At 42.6% G+C, this 13,684-nt stretch overlaps 1 protein-coding gene across 3 annotated transcripts in view; it reads left to right on the plus strand.

Annotated features, from left to right (window-relative positions):
- Nucleotides 1–13,684, plus strand: part of DOCK10 (dedicator of cytokinesis 10) — a 262,401-nt gene that overhangs the window by 29,652 nt on the left and 219,065 nt on the right. The gene's annotated exons all lie outside the window — the stretch shown is intronic.

Consider the following 13,684-nt stretch of genomic DNA (forward strand, 5'->3'; position numbering starts at 1 on the left):
CGAGCTTCAGTTTTCTCTTCCGTCAAAATGGGGACAATATCACACTTGCTTTCTAGAGTTTTTATAAAGATTAATTTTGTTTCAAAGCAAGTATTTTTAACATTTTATCTTTTATACAGTGTTCATAATTTGTAACCATTATGATTATTTTGTTATTAGTATTAGCTATGAGCAGCCAGCGAGATAAAGGTTTTGTGAGTGGGAAGCGCCTTGTCACCTCCAAGGGGCCATACGTTCTCGTTTCATTGCTACTGTCTCCTTCTGAGATCTAATGGGAAAGCCAACTTCTCTTGGCACTACAATTGTTTGAAAGCTGAGTATAAAATTGAGAAAACAGATGTTGTTACACAAGTAGATCAAAGGATTTGGGAATTGTCTTCCTCTGTTTTATTTTGAAAATAAAGTGGACGCAGATGGAATATAGCGGGAAATTAGTACTGAAATTAAATGAACTTAGAAGTCTATTTTGGGTGAATTATATAATTCATGCCTCCAACTGTTTTCCAGAGCTCCTCATTTCACAAAGAGATAATTAAGGATATTTTAACCTTGGGGTCGTGTGAAAGGATCATGGGTGATTACTGTCCATTACTGTCTGGTCCAGAGCAGAGTCAAGAAACCCGGAAGGAGAGCCTTGGGCTTTGAGTATAACCCGTGCAGGTTGAGCGGGCCTCACGGTACTCTTGGTGGATTCAGAGGTGACATTTGCACCCCAGTACTGTGGATTTCCAATTGTGAATGAGTGGGGCCTCATTTTGAGAAATCTGGGGACGCATCCTATATTGAATTGTCACTGATCGTGGTAGTACCGTGTAAATCATTTTCCAGTCCTCCTTCCTCCGGAATGAATCTGCAGGGAAGTTGATTTTTCTTCTCCCAGGTAGTGCAGGTGAACTAGTTTTCGTTTAGATGCATGTCTGCATTGAGCCTGCTCCAATGAGCTGTTCTCAGTGGGGCTCGTCTCAGAAGCAGCTTAGGCTATATTGACTCTGGGTACGAAAGCTCACACTGTAGTTGAAAGCAGCCAGACTTTTCTTTGAAAGCCTGACATTTTGGGTGCCTTTTTATAATGCTTGTGCCAATTTGCATATTGACATGGCCTCCCTGCCAGTATCCAGATGTCCCTGCAAGCCCCAAAGTCTTTCTCTCACTCAACGCCACCCCGCTCTGGACTTGGCTCAGCTGATCATCTTTGCTAAAGGGCAGAGAGCCTTCTGTCTTCTTTACTCTTTAAAGATCAGTATTAACTGAATGCATTTCATTTTAAAAAACTATGTCATAACAATTTTATTCTATGGGAAAGCCATACATATACTGGAGTCATAACTGCGGACCTGTTTACTCCCGTTGGCCGGTGACCTTGACCTCAGGACTTGACCCACTTGAAGAGCTATGTTAGATTAATTTTCAGTTGTACTTGAAGCTAACTTGATTTTCCAACCTCTTTCTTCTCTAGCTACTGAGAACGAATCATTTTAAAAAGTTGGAGGTTCTGGGGACACCTGGGTGGCTCAGTTGGTTAAGCATCTGCCTTCAGCTCAGGTCATGATCCCGGGGTCCTGGGATGAAGCCCTGCACAGGGCTCCCTGCTCAGCAGGGAGCCTGCTTGTCCCTCTACCCCTCCCCACTCTGAAGTAAGTAAATAAAATCTTTAAAAAAAAGTCAGAAGTCTGGTGTGAATACCTTTAGCAGATTTGTTTGTGTGGCAGATATGATAATTTTATTTAAATTTCTTCTCAGAAGCAACAAAGGAAAATGTTACCTGTGACTTCCCTACTTCCCATATAAACCCCAAGTCCTTTCTTTTTTTTTTTTTTTTTAAGATTTTATTTATTTATTTGACAGAGAGAGAGAGACAGCCAGTGAGAGAGGGAACACAAGCAGGGGGAGTGGGAGAGGAAGAGCAGGCTCCCAGCAGAGGAGCCTGATGTGGGGCTCGATCCCATAACGCCCTGAGCCGAAGGCAGGCGCTTAACCGCTGTGCCACCCAGGCGCCCCCCCCCCCCAAGTCCTTTCTGGCAGCTAGTGCAACATCGTTTGTTAGTTAGTTTGTTTGTTTGTTTTGTTTCGGTGATAATCTTCATTGGCACAAACCCTTCTTTAAACCCGATCATTTGACAAGTCTTGCTTGTTGTGCAAGGATCTGGACCATATGCACACATATACTATGACTGATATCATATCAACAGTTTTCATCACTACTTAACTTTATCAGAAAAAGCATGTCCTGTTAGGGACAGTGAGTCACGGTCAGCCTTGCTTCTAAAACTTAAAATATTTTACTGTGTTTTCCTTCAAAGTATGTGACTCATCAACTGAGAAGATAGAGGGCTCTTTCCTCACTTCGGGTTTGATTTAGACCCATGAGGATGCCGGGGTCCGTGTGCCCCTGCTGTGCTGTATTGCTTACTAGCTGGTCTGTTTAATACAAGCTAGATGCTTCTTTGCAAGAAAAGTCTCAGCCTGGATTCGTTGATGTCTGTCCTATAAAACACTTCTGTCTCCTTTTCATTATCCGTTTTTCAAGACTGAATCATTATTCCCAACTCCAATCCATTCTTTAAAAATGCTGACTCCTGCCCCCAAAACTTAAAAAGTAGAAATAAACCGAAAATTAAAATGGTGACTTCCAAAACTGTATGAACTGTTTGCCTTAAACCAAAAGACAAAGTGCTTGAACTGATGTTGGAACAAATAAGTACTTGAAGCCCCTTTCTGGGCACCCCCAGGCTTTCTGTGGCAGCGGTTCCCAAAGTGTACGCCCACTACCCTTTCCCGCAGTAGCGAGGGCATCACCTGGGGACTGTTAGAAGTGCAGATTAGCGGGTCCCACCCGTCACCTCCTAATTTGGGAATGCGGGAATGCAGGGCAGGGTCCAGCAATGTGGTTTTCTTTTCTTTTTTTTTTTTTTTTAAAGATTTTATTTATTTATTCGACAGAGATAGAGACGGCCAGCGAGAGAGGGAACACAAGCAGGGGGAGTGGGAGAGGAAGAAGCAGGCTCATAGCAGAGGAGCCTGATGTGGGGCTCGATCCCATAACGCCGGGATCACGCCCTGAGCCGAAGGCAGACGCTCAACCGCTGTGCCACCCAGGCGCCCCAGCAATGTGGTTTTCTGCATGCCCTCTGGCAATCCTGGTGAGCAGTAAGGTGGAGAGAGTGGGCTTGATTATACCCTCCCTGGATTCCCCTTCTGAAACTTTCTTTTGCTTTCCTGCTCCTCCCTCCCTTTCTCAGATTCCGCTCTTCAGAAGAAACTGTCTAGCGTGTGTAGGAGTAATCGGTACCTTTGTCTGAGGTATTGGCTGTGTGTGCCTTATTTCTAGTTGGACCCTAGAAGATCCTGTCCCCTGTCCTAGTAAATTGCATTAACCTCTCTTGTTCTTCACGCTACCCTCTATCCAGGCCCGTTGGGGGCGCCCTCCTCTGCTGTCTCTGGGCTTGGTGTTCTGACTCACTTTAGCCAATGAGACACACAGACAGAGGCTGAAGAAACTCTTGAGTACCTCTGCTTCCTCTTTTGTTCCTCTGCTTTTGTGCAAATTCTTGGGCTAGCTTCTGGAGGATGAGGCTTATGGAAAAAAGAGGGGAGTCTGCCAGAGATTTGCACAGCTGCCTGGCTGACCTGTGGCTGACTGCAGACACATGAGTGAATCCCCGGCCAACCCAGAGTCTCCTTAGTAATAATAATTAAAAAAAAAAAAAGTTGCTTTGTTTGGGAAGCCACTCACTTTTGGGGTGGTTTGTCACTCAGCAAGAGCTAACTAACAACTACACCTGCTAAAGGAATCTTACTGTCTCAGCTAAGAGGAGGAGGGCGATACAGGCACCTTTCTCAGGCTCTTAGAAATCATATCCATCCAGTTGAGGGACTTGACCACATCATTAAGTGTGGGTAGAACCCAAGCATACTGTTGAATCATAATGAACATTCGTGGGTGGGTCTTTTAAATGGCCAGTTTGAATTAGTTGCTGTTAGAGAGTTTTCTCTTTTAAGCAAACTCTGAATATAGTTTTCCAGATGTTTTTGAAACCCTAGTAGTTGCCTTTGTCCCTGGGTCCTTCACACCCTTCCATCTGTATTTCTTCTCTGCAGACATTCTACTAACTTTGCCAAAAGCCACCCAGGTGAAATGAGATTTGCAGGGAGACACTGGGGTCGATTAAACAGATCTTTTATAGGAAGGATGATTGCAAAAGTAATCTCTTATTTGGTTGAAGCAAATAAATGGACACAGTGGATATTTTACACTCTTGCTTTCGAAATCTTAAAGAGGGAAATTCCATAAGCATACTAACTTAGAAATTTAGCTGAGACTATTTTATTCTTCAGACAGCTTCCCTGCCTAGGTTTCTCCCTTATAGAGCGTAACATCCGCTCTTGTTGATATTTGTATTCAGCGACTGGTGTTTTATATTTGGTGCATAGAATAGTACCCCTTAGCTAAAAATCTAATACTTATTTTAGTGGAAAACTTTCTATGGTGACATGGAATTTTAACTGGACTATTTACACTCAGTCATCTGTGACCCCTTACTTAGGAATGGACTTGGTTTTTCAAGCAGTTCTCCCTAGAGGGCGCCATATCCTCACTTCCCGACTTGGTCCCTCTAACGTTGGCTGCTGGCCCCGTGACATCATGTGAGGCTGAAGTCATTTAGCTTACCACGTTGGAATCTTTTAGCAAATCTGTCTGCAGTGGAGCCTTCATTTGAGCACGAAAAATGCATACCTTCCGACATGCATTTTGTTGAAGCATTATGGCGAGAGAGACATGGTGTATGCATGGAGGCAATGGTGTTTATTTGGCATGGTTGTGGTTGTTGAGTTCGGCTTAGTCTATCACTGTGTCAACATACAGTGGCCTGAGGAACATTCAGGACATCTGGTGGAGTATCAGATAGAACACTAACGACAGACTCAGGGGACCTATGCTTTCATATTGTGTATGTTGCCACAGAAGTGACTTACCTCATTGCACTTCTGTTTCCTTATTTCTAAGATTGAAGAGCTGGTCTTGATTTTTTTTTTTTTCACGATCCCACCAGCTCTGTGATACAATCTTCTGTACAGTTGGATAGAGGAAGTGATACCAGTGCTCCTAACTGCTAATTCTAAGGAAATTTAGGTAGTTACCCACTGAAAGTTTGGTCAGCCTGAAGAAGAGATCTTGAATTTTGAGAAAAAAATTACAGCTGATTATTGGAAACCATAAATCCTAATAGGTACATTTTAATGTATCTTTTTAAAACTTGAATATTTTCATAAAATCAGTGTAAGCTATGGGCTTAAAATATTGGCTCAGAGGAGCAAGTGTCAGTTACCCAAGATCTATCACTGTGCCTAACAAAGAGTCTTCACTCAAGAAATAGTTGTTGAATGAATGGCAAGATGGCTCATTCCACTTTTGGCATAACTTTTATTTCTAGAATATTTTTTATTATGTGGAGCTAGAGTTTATCTCTCTGGACTTCAAGCAGTGGCTTTAAATGTACTCCTTTGGGTTATATCAAGCATGTTGTTTTTGCTGTACATGGAGAGTCATTTTTATTTTCCCATCCCACTACTAAAATAGATGGTAAGAGTTTCTCAAAGCATGAGATGCATATCCCTGGCCATGCTCTTAATTAGGCATAATTCTTTTTACATGGCCATTTTTAAGTTTTTTATAACAATTCTCATGCCTGATATAGTCTTATCTTTCCATATCTAATCAGCACTCTTTAGAACTTCCTTATGCACATTGTTCAATGTCCTCAGTACTCTCTTTCAAATGGGTCATGGTTTGTCTATATCCTTCCTACTCTGTCACGAAGAACTGAACACCATTTTCAGCATTTTATCAATGTCAAGAAAACTGGGATTACCATCACCTTTATGCTAAATGCTGGTTTTCTGCCAATACAACTTAACTACATGTTCGTTTATACTAATACCCAAGTCTTTGAAGGTGCAGGTAAATCACATCTCTATATCATCATGATTTTTTTTAAATTTAAATCAAGATGTACTTTTAATCTTCATTGAAGTTCATCTTCTTAGACTTAGCCTATGTGTGGGAACATTTTTGGATTCTGGATATGTCAATCGATTAATTACTTCTGCTTCTTACCTTTATGTCATTTACAAAAAATCAGCCCCATGACCTTGTCACATGTTCCGTTCATGCATGTGTCTAATTCAACAGAGCCAAGAGAGAGCAGTTAATACTCATTGCCAGAAACCACCCTCCAATGTGTCTACAAAAACATCTCTGGGGTCTTGTCAGGTGCCTTTATAAAATTCATAAAATCATCCTAGCTCCAGCCCAGGTAAAAGGAAACAAGATTATTGTGACTCGATTCTACGTCAGTGATCTGTAGTGACTCTTCATGGCCAAGGTTTCCTTTCCCAAGATCCGACAAACCATCCTGTTAATGTCCATTCTAGAAATTTGTTGGAAATAAACATAAAGCAAGAAGAGGGGTTGCAGAATCTACTTCATGTTCTTTTTATAAATTTTGTGATGCGTTTGTGCATCTCAAGTCTTCTGGCCTGTCCATATACTCTCCAATCCCCAATCGCTGGTGAATGAGTCTTACAGTATACCACAGTGTAATTTCATGGACTTGGAGTTTGAATCCTCAGGGCAGCAAGTCCTCTGTTGAAACTGGGGGCTCTATTTCCCCCTTTCCAAGGTCTTTACACTTTTTAAGCACAGATCATTGACGTTGAGAAGATACAAACAATATGAGATGCCAATTTTTATACCTATCAATATTTTTCTCTGACCCTAAGTGGCTGGTCTGTATCTTCCTTGCTGCTTTTTTTTTCCTCCGAACAAAAATTAAAACTATCAATACAAATAACAAGTACGCCCAAACAGTTCATGTCGGACAGTATGTGATGGGTACAGTCAAGAAAATAGGAAGGAATGCAGAACAGAGGAACGACTGCGATCGTGGGGCCTCAGCAAATGCGGTTTTTGAGCTGGTCTTTGAGAAATGAGTGACATTTTGATTGGAAGTATTGAGACAGACTCTACGTGCAAAAAGTGGTAGGAGCAAAAACACAAATGAGTGAGTGCTTAAATATTGAAGACAGGGCAAGGAAAGTACTAGCTTACCTAGTAGATAAGAGTTGGATTAACAAAGGCTTTGCTCCTTATTTGAATCATCTGATAAACTTAAAGAAGGTTTGGAAGTTTTCCACTGCAGTTGTGATATAAGTGACTTTGTAAAGTTAACCTAAAAGAGAAAGATTACAGCGAGAAAAGCCATTACGGGATTTTACAGTAGCCCATGCCACTCAAGCAAAGACTGCAATACATGGAAGGTGTAGACACAGTCTGTACAGTCCAAAGGCGGGGAGAAAAAAAATGAAGATGGATTTTACATTAATCACATTTTTAAAGTATACATAGATTTTATGTGCTCCGTTTTGGAAAGTTACTTTACCTCCCTCCCTACCCCCCACCCCCAAACTGTGTACTGCTGATCGTACCCAAGATTATTTTAGGTGGTTTCACACACAACTTTAAATAACATCGACCCCTCCCTAATCCCCCAAAAGAACAAAACCGAAAAAACCATTGACTCACTCTGTGAAAAGATACTTTCTTTTTGATTCTTTTTCAATACCCTTGATTACTCCAATGATAAAGTCTTAGTTTGGGTTCAGTTTGGCTTTTCCACGGGCCTAATATTTGTTATCCTCCCCCTTCTTACAAAGAGAGCGTGGGTTTGGGCTTAGACTTTGGTAGTAGAATTCGTGGCATGGGCAGAATCGGTGGGTGCAATGGAATGGAGCATTGACTTAGTTGTGTCCTTCTATTTTTAAATTACTTTTCATTCTATTTTTAGCCACTGACACTCTATCACCTATGGTCAAGGCATAGAGTTTTAATTTAAAATAAAACACTGATTCAAAGGATTTTAAGTATATCCCAGCAGCGGATGGAGCAATTTGGCAAAAATCAAGGTGCCGATCCATGAGAAAGTGACCTTCAGTCAACACTGCTCTACTGAAGGCCCGGTTGGAATTCCCAGAACTTACATGTTAAAGATCTTTTTCCCTCCGCCGAATTTACCAAGAATTGAAATCATGGCCTTGTGCCCTTGAGAGGTTGCCTGGTGTCTGATGGAGAATCGCATGGCGTTTGCTTGTTCTCCACGAGGCGGAAGGGACCGCAGGGGCCCCTTCTCCTCAGACATAAAACGGCTACTTTGACTATTAGAGACGTGTGGGTCTCCTCTGGCAACTAACAGTACTCCTCGGATGTAAGGTAATCGAAATTCTATGTCCTGACAGAAGGTTTTTCCTAAAGAGAACATGAAGTCCCATTTCTCAGTTCATTTCCAAATTGACTCTACTGTATCTAATGACCTCGTTTCTAAAATTAGTGTCATGGAGGGTGTGATTGATTTCAAGCTCTTTATAGATTTAATTTAATGTTCGTTCCCTCTTGTATTGTTGCCCAGCATGAGTCAGGAAGAGCATCGGATGATTAGAGAAATAAAGCAAGGCCAGGACCGTCCGTTGGGGGCCAAGCGTACGACTACCTTATCCCTGAGTTGGGAAGCAAGGTCACGTGAGGCATGAACTGCTGATGGATAGACCCTAATGGCTCTTGTAATGCAGACAATTGATTTTGGAGGCAGGAAGTTGCTGGAAGGGTCTGCCCTGAAACCCTGCATCAGCACACGAGGCCTTCTTGTTTTTCACTTAGGAAAATAAATGCTCTCTAGGCTTTAATCCAGGCCCGCACCTTTACGCTTAGAGCCCGTATTCTTCAGACAGAGGAGTTCAAACACGGCTGTGTGGCCCTGGGAAGTTATTGAACCTCTCTGAGCTTGAGGTTTCTTGGCTTTAAAACAGGGATGCATTCATTTCGTAGGGCTACCATAGCTAATTACCACCAATTGGGTGGCTTACAACAGAAATTTATTCTTTCACGCACCAGAAGTCTTAAGTCAAGGAGGCAGTTCATGCTTTTCTAAGGACACTTGTCTTTGGATTTAGGGCCCATCCAGATCATCTAGAATGGTCTCATCCTAAAATCCTTAACTTAATCACATCTACAAAGACTCTTCCCAAGTAAGGTCACATTCACCAGTTCCGGGGATGGGGAGGTGGACACGTGTTTTTGAGGGGCACCATTTAACCCACTACAAGGGATCATCACACACGTACATCACAGATTAAATGAGAAAATGCTGGACATGCTCAAGCAATGGTAGTCATCCTCATTTTTATGATTATTAATTAGCTCCTTGGTTTTGTTATTAGGGTATTTGCATTTGGTAGACTTCACTGAATGGTGAGTGCTGTTATAATGAGATCCGAGGAGAAGATATAAGACTCTGGTGGCCTTTGAGCATTTCATGCAAGAAAACATGGCTTCTTTCCCCAAAGTGGCTTCAGAGTCATTGACCTTATATTATCAGAACAAATGCTCTCTGATTCTAATTGAAAAAGTTTCACTGCCAGCGGCAGTTTTGCTTTTAAGACCCATATCCTGGTGGAATGGTAAAGTAAAGGCCAACCTTCCAGCACCAGGAGCTCAAACTCTCCTTGAGGAGATATACTGCAAACTCGACCTGGAAACTCTAGCCTCCTGAAGTCCCTTTCCCTTCTTAAACAGAGATGCCATTTGTCATTTTCTCAAGTTTTTCGCTGGTCATTCGTTCGTGCTTACGTGTCCACACCAACGCAGGCCACACTGATAGGGTTCACACCAATTCTTCCGTGTGTACTGAACGTCTTACACACTCCAGACCCTTTCTGGGGGGCGTGGGTAATGAAATGCCATCCGCTGGTTCTTTCCTTCTGCATAGGATGGATATGTTTGTCTGCCTGAGCTTTTGACCAACTCTTTGAGTCTGGCAGGTCTATTGTCATATTGTGATAAGGAGTCACTAAAAAACTTTCTATATCTCAGTATACTCATAGGTTAAGGACAACTGAATAAGTTACAGAAATCTCAGCTTCTGAGGGCAAAGAAATGAATGGAAATAATTCTCTTTATCGTCTGTTGTCAAAGGACTCTAAGAAGAAGAAGCAGGTTAACTTCCGTGTGAACTCACGCAGAAAGCCTCGTGTCGTTGTTATTTGCAGTCCTTGGTCTGTGCTTGCTTTTATTCACTATGCCATTTAGAAACAAAAATCTGGAGGAATGATGCTATGATTAAATGATACTGAGGATGACAGTGTGGTCATTTTTATAAAACAACATAGCAAAGAGGCCAAATGTTTGCGCTTGATGCCTCTTTTCACAGTGGACACCAGGGGGCGACACTTCCGCAGGCATATCTCTGCGATCACGTGGGTTTGGTTCCAGACCTCTGCAATAAAGGGAATATTGCAATAAAGAGAGTCAAATGAATTTTTTGGTTTCCAATGCATATAAAAAGTTATGTTTGCATCAAACTGCAGTCTATTAAGTGTAGGCATAGCATTATGCCTAAAGAAACAACATGCATACCTTATGTAAAACGTACCTTATTGCTAAAGAAAATGCTGTCACCCGAAGTTCTGGTGAGTTGTTCATCACTGATTACAGATCACCATAACAAAACAATGAAACAGTTTGAAATAATGCAACAATTACCTGAATGTGACACAGAGACGAAGTGAGCAAATGTTGGAAAAATGGTACCAGTAGACTTGCTCAGTGCAAGGTTGCTACAAACATTCCGTTTGTAAAAACAAACAAACAAACAACAACAACAAAACCCGGTATCTGTGAAGTGCAATAAAGCAAGGTGTGCCTGTATTCAGAGATGTCAACATTCAGCGGAGACGTGGCCTCTGCCTCCAAAAGTCGGATGCCACCCCAAGGGACATAGTTTCGTAGGTTTGTGACGCTTGTCCTCACTTCACTTCCCAAGTCACTTTATTTGTCCTCATGGACAGCTCAAATACCTTAGCCTCTGAGAAAGCAGAACCAACTCCCCTGGCCGAATTCCCTGCCCCTGTCCGTCCTGCCGTAGACTTTGAACTCGGCTGTACTGCAGGAACTCGGCTGTACTGCAGGAACTCGGCTGTAGGCGGCGGCAAGCCTCGGTAAGCCCCGCCCAGGGCTCACCAACGTGTCTGGCACCTGCTTATCGGTTCCTCTATTCTTATTGGTCAATACGCGCACCGCGAATGACTGCTGAGTCTACTACTATTACTTGTTACTAGTTAACCAATTCCTTTAGACCTCATGGCTTTAAAAATACCAGTATCGCTGCCCATAATAATCCTTGGCTGCCCTGTTGGCCCAAAACAGCACTCAATCATTTTGGTAGGTTAACTCCTTCGAGGCCAAATTAACACAACAGTTTCTGGTGATTGACCTTTTGAATAGCTAGAGCCCTCACTGTTTTGGCAGCCCTTTTTCTGAAGGAAAGACAAGCCGTGGCTGGCTCACGGAGTCACCATACTCCATCCCTTCATCCTACCCTGCTGCTGGCAAGACACCCTCAAGACATTGGGACCATGTTGAAATTCTGTGGTCTCCTAGCGGGATTGGCACTGTTCCTTTCCATGAGCTGTGTGCAGAAAGTACTTAGACAACACACTTTAAAAGTGGCCTGGGCTGTTCTAAAAAATTAAGTCAATTTAAGAAAACTCAAAGTAGGCTGGGAGAGGGCAAGAGGGGGAGTTGTTAATCAATGGGTATCGTTTAGGTTCTGCAAGATGAATGAGTTCTAGAAGGCACTGTACCACATCGTGCCTACAGATAATACTTCAGTGTAGACCTAAACACCTGTTACAAGAGTAGATCTCATGGTAAGTGTTCTTACCACAGTGAAGAAACAAAGAAAAAGAAGAGAGAGGAGGGAAAAGTGGGTTGTTTCTTCCTTTGTTGAATTGCTTCTGTTTAGGTCCTCCAGAGGTGGAAAGCACAGTTCCATTAATGACTGTAATGAACAGAATACATATCTCCGGACACGAGAAGTTCCCAGAGGTCATGGGTTTTTCCTTGTGTTTTTGAGAAACCAGACACAAACCATTAGAAACTGTAGTGACCGTGCAAGTAATTGTGTGTGTGTGTGTGTGTGTGTGTGTGTGTGTGAGACTTGGGTGATCCCAGTGCTTTATTATAAATGATAGGACATTAACTTTTGTGGCTTCAGAAAACTCACCACGAAGCTGTTCCTCGGGGCCAGCCGTCTTTGTGCATACAAGCTGAATGAAATAAAGTCACAGTCTCTTACCCTTTGATAAATCGTCATCTTCTAATTTGAGGTCACTTACCAATTCCACAGTGACTGCTTCGGTGCTTGGTGACATCAGTCAAGACCCAGTCTGAAAAATGATCAGAGGGAACCTGTTACATCACACATAGTAAAACTTTCAATCCATCCCTGAGCTTTTCCAAGGCTTGGCATGCAGTAAGATAACTTGCAGTGTTTCCTGTTGCGTGTTTTTTAAGTTGCAACTCTCTGGTTGGGGACCTTGGGAAAGGTTGCTTCCTCGGGCTTATTTTTACCGGCGTTAAACCAGGCAATGCTCATTTTAGGCTGAAGAATCCACCAAAAATACCTTTTTGGTGTTTATAGATCATATTTTTTAAGAGGGGATCATATTTTATTTGCAATTTACACCAGAATGCAAGCTCCAAAGGGCTAGATGTTTTGTGTTTGTGTTCATTGCTCTGTCCGTAGGGCCTGGGGTAGAGGCTGGCACAGGCTAACCTCTGGTAAATATGAAGTGGAGAAATATTCATTAAATGAAGAAAATGTCTTCCTTTCCTTCCTTCCCTCCCTCCCTCCCTCCCTTCCATCTTTCCTCCCTTCCTTCATTTCATGGTTACTAGGAAGGAAAGGAAGGGGAGAGGAAGGAAAGTTGACATACTAACACCTCATTAAGCTAAACCTCATTTCCTGGAATAACCACGTTATTCAGGCCACCCTGAGGAAGGTTTTCACATGAAATTTCGTACTCTGAGTGAGATGGCAAGAGCAGCACTTTTGTAAGAGAACAAAATACATCAAAGGACTTCAGCCATCTTTTTTCCTTACAAAAATCATGCCACGGGGCTGATTGGTGACCCTTGGATGGGGGGAGTGCAGTGGAATGAATGCCAAGCCTCAGTCACCCTGGGTCAAGAGCAAGCGGGAGAAGAGGAAGGAGAGAAATCGGGTCTTTAGATGATTCTTTCCAGTTGTTTGTGGGCCTGTGAGAGCAGGCGGGAGGGTGATGTGGCCATAGAGATTTTGGGGCTGAAGGAGGTTTTATTCTTGTTTGTTTATTTAATATGCGGGAGAAGCTTCCATGCTGCTGAAGGGAAGGAGCCAGTGAGGGGGAGGGAATGGTTCCTGAAACAAGGGACTGGAAGAGAAGGTCTGACGGAGGGGAACCTTCCTTTGCCTCTGACACCAGGGAGAGTGTAAGGAGGATGTTGAGTAAATATTTAAAAAGAACAACAATAATACAAATAACACCAAGGTGCTGAGCCAAGAAAAGCCAGATGCTTCTGAATCACTTTTGTAAGTTCCTTGGCTACTTATTCATTCATTTTTATTCATCTGCTCCTGCTGACTCAGGCGAGCAGCGAAAGAGGCAAATGTTAAGAAAATATATGGAAAATTTAACAATCGGCAGAACTCTAAATTAGAGATTGCCATTTTTCAGGTCCTTTCTGTCCAACTCTTGGAATACCAGGAGATCGAAAGTGCTAGGAATGGCCATCGGGTGGGGTGACAGTAAGAAC

The sequence above is a fragment of the Ursus maritimus genome, unplaced genomic scaffold, assembly GCF_017311325.1.
Source record: "Ursus maritimus isolate PB19 unplaced genomic scaffold, ASM1731132v1 scaffold_1, whole genome shotgun sequence".
NCBI classification, from domain to species: Eukaryota; Metazoa; Chordata; class Mammalia; order Carnivora; family Ursidae; genus Ursus; species Ursus maritimus.